Consider the following 7,340-nt stretch of genomic DNA (forward strand, 5'->3'; position numbering starts at 1 on the left):
GTCCAATCTATTTGGAGTTCTGTAGGCTTCTTGCATGCCTATGGGTATCTCTTTTTTTAGGTTAGGGAAGTTTTCCTCTATGATTTTGTTGAAGATATTTACTGGTCCTTTGAGCTGGGAGTCTTCACTCTCTTCTATACCTATTATCCTTAGGTTTGATCTTCTCATTGAGTCCTGGATTTCCTGTATGTTTTGGACCAGTAGCTTTTTCTGCTTTACATTATCTTTGACAGTTGAGTCAATGATTTCTATGGAATGTTCTGCTCCCGAGATTCTCTCTTCCATCTCTTGAATTCTGTTGGTGAAGCTTGTATCTACAGCTCCTTGTCTTTTCTTTTGATTATCTATGTCCAGGGTTGTTTCCATGTGTTCTTTCTTGATTGCTTCTATTTCCATTTTTAATTCCTTCAACTGTTTGATTGTGTTTTCCTGGAATTCTTTCAGGGATTTTTGCGATTCCTCTCTGTAGGCTTCTACTTGTTCTCTAAGGGAGTTCTTTATGTCTTTCTTGAAGTCCTCCAGCATCATGATCAAATATGATTTTGAAACTAGGTCTTGCTTTTCTGGTGTGTTTGGATATTCCGTGTTTGCTTTGGTTGGAGAATTGGGCTCCGATGATGCCATGTAGTCTTGGTTTCTGTTGCTTGGTTTCCTGTGCTTGCCTCTCGCCATCATATTATCTCTAGTGTTACTTTGTTCTGCTATTTCTGACAGTGGCTAGACTGTCCTATAACCTGTGTGTCAGGAGTGCTGTAGACCTGTTTTCCTGTTTTCTTTCAGCCAGTTATGGGGACAGAGTGTTCTGCTTTCGGGCGTGTAGTTTTTCCTGTCTACAGGTCTTCAGCTGTTCCTGTGGGCCTGTGTCTTGAGTTCACCAGGCAGGTTTCTTGCAGGGGAAAAATTGGTCCTACCTGCAGTTCCAAGGCTCAAGTTTGCTCGTGGGGTACTGCCTAAGTCCTCTCCGCTGTGGCAGCAACCGGGAAGATCTGCGCCGCTCTTTCCAGGAGCCTCCGTGCACCAGGGTTCCAGATGGCGTTTGGTGTTTTCCTCTGGCGCCTGGATGTGCACAGAGTGCAGTCTCTTCTGGTTTCCCAGGCGTGTTTGCCTCTGAAGGTTCAGCTCTCCCTCCCACGGGATTTGGGTGCAGAGAACTGTTTATCCGGTCTGTTTCCTTCAGGTTCCGGCAGTGTCTCAGGCGCAGGGGTCCTGAGGCTCCCGGGCCCTCCCCTACGGGAACCCAGAGGCCTTATACAGTTGCCTCTTGGGCCAGGGATGTGGGCAGGGGTGGGCAGTGTTGGTGGTCTCCTCCGCTCTGCAGCCTCAGGAGTACCCACCTGATCAGGCGGTGAGGTCTCTCTCCCACGGGGTTTGGGAGCAGAGAGCTGCTGCGGTCCGGGATCCGCCGGTGTGGGACTTCCGGTAAACACAGGAAGTGCCGGGCCTTAGAAGAATTTTGCCTCTGTGTGTCCTGAGTTCACCAGGCAGGTTTCTTGCAGGGGAAAAGTTGGTCCTACCTGCAGTTCCAAGGCTCAAGTTTGCTCGTGGGGTACTGCCTAAGTCCTCTCCGCTGTGGCAGCAACCGGGAAGATCTGCGCCGCTCTTTCCAGGGGCCTCCGTGCACCAGGGTTCCAGATGGCGTTTGGTGTTTTCCTCTGGCGCCTGGATGTGCACAGAGTGCAGACTCTTCTGTTTTCCCAGGCGTGTTCGCCTCTCTGAAGGTTCAGCTCTCCCTCCCACGGGATTTGGGTGCAGAGAACCATTTATCCGGTCTGTTTCCTTCAGGTTCCGGCAGTGTCTCAGGCGCAGGGGTCCTGAGGCTCCCGGGCCCTCCCCTACGGGAACCCAGAGGCCTTATACAGTTGCCTCTTGGGCCAGGGATGTGGGCAGGGGTGGGCAGTGTTGGTGGTCTCCTCTGCTCTGCAGCCTCAGGAGTGCCCACCTGATCAGGCGGTGAGGTCTCTCTCCCACGGGGTTTGGCTCATATATGAATTATACTGAAATTTCAAAGAAAAGTTAGAATTTTAAGCAAAAGAAAACTTTCTGTTTATTAACTTTAAGAAATGTTGAAAGCTTTACAGCAATGGAAACATTCCTATTGTGCATTCATGAATTCGGACTCTACAGTAACAATGAAATACTGAAAATCAGTATTTATAAGTAAGTAGAAACTACAGCATTGGGAAGCGAATAGGGACGGCACACAGGTTCAATGATACACACATAGTGTCTGCTTGTTTGCTTGCATGTATGTCTGTGCTCCAGTGTCCCTACTGTCTGAGAAGGCGAGAAAAGCAAATTGGATTTCCTGGGACTGGTGTTACAGACGGTTGTGAGCCACCACGCGTGTGCTGGGAATTAAATCCAGGTTTTCTGGAAGAACAACCAGTGCTTTTAACCAATGAACTATCACTCTATCTCTGGAAATGTAGTATTTCCATACTTGGAAATCAATAGGTGGTATATAAACATATTTCAGCTAAAGTCAGACAAAAAATACTGAAATAATTTTGGAAAACATTTGCCTCTGCATAGTAAGATTTAGAGAGGAATGATGGACAGCCCACATGTGTTTGGGCTTATCTCCAAAAGCCAGAGAATTAGTGTATCCCAAGTTCTATTAACAGCCAAAAACCACATTCTTTCTAGGACTCGGCTCTTCAGATTCTCTAAACTGGCCATTTTATTATGATATCTCAAAACCCATTGGTGTTTTGGTTGATGTAAACACAACTCTAGCCCATTCACTCTATAGGAATTTTCTCTGCTTCCCTAGTAATAAAGGTAAGACTCCTGGGTGTTCTCTGAGATATTCAGGAGTTAGACAGGATGCTGAGCCAATAAAAACAAAGCAAAACAGAACAAGGAAAAAAAAATCAAAAATCAAAACCCAAAACCCAGAAGCATCTTTCTGTTGATACTGAGGTGGGGGATTGTTAACCCATTATTGTAAAGAGTAGCTTTGACACTGACAAAATGCAAAATGCCAGGGGTCGCAGAAGGAATAACTCGATGTCATCATCAGTAGTGGCACATGAAACACACAGATTCAACGCACATGTACACACACACACACACACACACACACACACACACACACACAGAGAGAGAGAGAGAGAGAGAGAGAGAGAGAGAGAGAGAGAGAGAGAGAGAGAACATTTGCTTGCCGATTTCCTCTAGAACATGGAGTTGGATAACACGGAGTTGAATATACTGGTTAGATGGAGACATTAAAGAGAGGGAAGGGTGTGTGTGTGTGTGTGTGTGTGTGTGTGTGTGTGTGTGTGTTACTGTTTTTACACCCCCCTTCACCACCCCCACCCCTGACCCCAGCATCTCCCCACTTCACATCCATTTTGGTCCTTGCCCCCGAATAGTCTTGACTTAGATTCTTATGGCGATAGAGAAAGTGAAAATCCCCTGTTTTTTAAGGAAGAGCTTGGGAAGAGGAAACCAAACACTCAAGGGACTTTGCCCAGGGTCCTTTGCCAGTCAACAAAGAACCCAAGGCTGAGCCCCAGATCCCCAGGGCAATGCTTGGGAAGATGGCTTTGGTGCACTTGGAAGGTTCCCATTTCCTTCTCAGCAACCTGAGTTCTTCTTCATGTAATTCAGGAGAGGTTGGGGTTTCCCTTTATTTCTTGCCCGACAAAGTAATGGAAGCTAGCGTGTGTCCAGTGTGAAATGTTTAGGAAAGAACTCCCATAGGTAAATCATCTTAACTTCCTGAGGCGGGGGGATGAAGCTTTTTAAACTGCTCTGGTTAACTACTGGTCAAAAGGAGTGACTGAGGACATGACATCAGCAGTTTGAGGAGTCTTCTAGGAGTCTAGGAGACTGGAAAACAATGCGACCGTTTTGAGTTCACAGCTGTTTTAAATGTTTTCCTTTCCATACAGGTTGCATAGTCTCGTTTGATTTTAAGCATTTAGCTTCGATTGCTCCAGAGGCATGGTAACAACGTGGTAACCGACTGCCTCTGAAACAACATGCCTAAGTTCTATTGTGACTACTGTGATAAGTATCTTACCCTTGATTCTCCAACTGAAAGACAGAAATGCTGCAGTGAGAGGAAACACAAAGTGAGAGACTCCTACCAGAAACGGACTGAAGAGCAGGCCCAAAGCCTGATTGACAAAACAACACTTGAGTCTCAGTAAGAAAAGAGGACTTCAGCTTTAATCATGGTCCTCTTAAAGGGGCCATGATTCTGGCTCTCCTCAGCTCCCACTCCTCCTTGCTTTAACGTAATGCTTGTACCCCACATGGGAAGCCTTCCCATGATGTCATTGATGGGTCCTCCTTCTGGGATGATGCCCATGAGACCTGCTCCGGGAAAGAGGTCAGCAATGGGAGACCACATGCCCATGATGCCTGGGCCTCCAACGGTGAGACCTCCTGTTCAGTCTATGGTAGTTCCACTGGGCCAGACTGACAAGAGCAGAAGGGTTCTCTGTCAGTCTTGTATTACTTATTCTGTTTTACTAGGGGTTCTTGGTGCTGAGTCTGAGTATTTTTTTAGCTGCAGGGCAAGGGATGCTTCCCTACTTCCGATCAGAGAGAATAGTTTTGGAGTGGGGACATGAAATTTAAAAAGTGCAGTTTTCACTTGTGTTATAAATGGTGGAGACAAAATTGTGAGCTGTTTTAGTTAAAAATAAAAAAAAATTAAAAAAAAACTAACTTTTACCATACTCAATTTCTTGTAAAGTCTCATTTTGATACATATAACAAGCAAAGAAAAGGATATTTTTAGTTGGAAAAAGCAACATATATATTTATGCTTCATTTTATCGAGTCTTAATAAGAGGACTTCAGCTTTAATCATAATCAGCTTTAAGATATATACCACACACATAAGCACACATAGGTTATTATGGTTTTTTTTCCTCTTGATTTGCTAAGGTTGGCAAACCCTTTCCTTTCTCAGCTGGGAATGAATGGCCAACACTCCTCTGAGTCACGCTCATTTGATTTTCCCTTAAGGAGGAAGAGAATGAGTGGTTATGTAGCAGTCTTTTCATAGTGGACTTGGAGTCTTTCCATACTTGGCTGTATGGTTTCAACTGCTCTTTGGAACCAGCAATATCTATTTTCATAGTCCACAGACACAGACAAAGCCCCTACTCTTCCGTTTTGTTAAAGGATAGTCTATGCATCTCAGAGCAGGACTGCGGTGCATTGTCTGAGTGAGACTGTCACTGGATGGGCCACACTATCTGCCCTACACTCACATACCAGTCACGGAGTTTAGAGGCCTGGTCAGAGGAAGCAAACTCCAGCTTCATCCAGTCTCACCCCGAAGTTGCAAATCACCTCATTGCATGCCTTAGTATGAGCAATTTAATAAGGCTTAGCTTTTAAAGGATTGAATATTGAAGAATCTTTTGCATTTGTGAACGAGTTATTTAAAATTTAGTTAACCTTTAAAATAAGCGATTATCACTATTTTTTTTAAAGTTTATTTCCAACCACAAATTTTGTTTACTTTGACTTCTAAAAAGCTTTCTAGTGAGAACCATTTTGAAAGCAAGTACCTATTTCCAAGGGGTGGGGGGTGGGGTGGGGCGAGTGAGCAAACAAACCAACCAATGAAATTAAAAATAAAATAAGTAATTTTCTACTTCCTTTCTTCCCTTTTCTTCCTCTTGCACCTCCCTCTCACATCTCCCCTATCTCTTTCCCCTTCCTTCCTCCCTCCCTCCCTCCCTCCCTCCCTCCCTCCCTTCCTCCCTCCCTCCCTCCCTTCCTCCCTCCCTCTCTCCCTTCCTTCCTCACCTCCTTTATTTTTCTTCCTGTTTTTGCAACAGAGTCTCACTGTGTGGCCCAAGTTCGCTTTTGCTTCATGACCTTTCTAGGAGAAACCGTTTTTATTCACCTCATATAAACTAGACAGCGTCAAGTCAAAGAAGTTATTTAATTCGTGTCCGCTTGCTGGTCTGGTGAGTTTATTACACTACTCACGGGAGCATGGATGTGGCATTATTTACTGGCTCATGGGTGACTCAGCAGCAGCTGCGGCCCTGAACATCTTCCCACCCCACCATGAGTGAGAACTGCATCTGCAGTGTTTCTGCAACTAGCAGGCAGCTACACCACAGCCTTCTCTCCTCCAATAACTGTTTACTTCTTATGTAACTACCAGCAGGGAGCATGGGAGTCTTGGGAGTTGAGCAATCCTCTTAAGTTTGTCAGTTTCTTATGATTTGGGAGCCCCCTAAGCCTCTTCCTTTACTCCTTAATCTGTATGAAATGACGACACATCACCCCCTCTCCCGTTCTCTTCTCTCTATCTCTGTGATGCTCTCGGAGCTTTGGAAGGGATGATAAGACACTTTTCCTTTCATGGTTGGACATCAGACCAGTCTGCGAAAGCCACTTATTCTTAGTAGTTTGATGAGTTGTAAGTCTCCACAGTAACAGAGCTTGCTGCAAAAAGACGTTTCCTGGACCAAGAGAGTTGGTAGCAGTAATAGACTGGTATAAATACAAGTGTTCATGGGCAAAATTGATAGACAAGCACATTAAATAACAAAACAATAACAATAGCTTCTCCACGAAAACCTATGGCTGCTCTTACCCTAGGCTTATGTCTTAGTAGGGTACCAAACATGGGTTCTCTTCTGTAGAACAGCTTTTATATTCAATTGGAAAGTGGCTGATCATACCTATATAATTGTACCAGCATCACACTAAAGAGCATTTGCAGCCCAATATTTTGTATATAGCATGCACTCCATTGCCAAACGGGATTATTGACAAAAATTATTACCTAGATGTTTATATAGTGCCACTCAAAACCCTGAAAGGTAACCAGAGAAGACAAAGCTTCTACCTTACTTCCAACTTGATCCTTCTAGGTCCTGCAACCAAAGTGTGGAACATCTAGAGCAGTAGTGAACTAACATCCAGTTCCTGGCTGTCACAAGGATTTGTGTTAATAGTGTATATTGTGTGTGTGTGATCTTCTTGGTCCACAATTTGAAAGGACAAGGTCCATTTTACAAACATTTTAACTGCTGATCTGACTTGTTCTTCTAGATGCTTTTCCGAACCTATAAGACAGCCAAGAGTTACCATGATTTAGTGGGACCTTTTGTTATAGTATGTGAAGGAGTTTTTGCAGTTTCATTAGTGTCCATTCCAAGCAAGTGTCAATTGGTCTTAGAATTAAGTGGCTGAGGAGCATAGGTTCAATTGAGGATTATAGCTAGATAAACATCTACCAATAGTTATCTGTTGCTGGGTAACAGCTTAAAAGAGTATCATTTATTATAGTAGCTCACAGTCACTTTGGGTAAAGTTCTGAAGTTCAATTTAGCCAACATGGCTTCTTGCACATT

At 44.3% G+C, this 7,340-nt stretch overlaps 1 pseudogene; it reads left to right on the top strand.

The window, feature by feature from the left end:
* Window positions 1-3,986: 3,986 nt before the first annotated feature.
* LOC147998711 (U1 small nuclear ribonucleoprotein C-like) lies at window positions 3,987-4,583 on the top strand (annotated as a pseudogene).
* Window positions 4,584-7,340: the final 2,757 nt, after the last annotated feature.

Source organism: Rattus norvegicus, chromosome 20 (genome assembly GCF_021556685.1).
Source record: "Rattus norvegicus strain SHRSP/BbbUtx chromosome 20, alternate assembly SHRSP_T2T, whole genome shotgun sequence".
Lineage (NCBI taxonomy): Eukaryota > Metazoa > Chordata > Mammalia > Rodentia > Muridae > Rattus > Rattus norvegicus.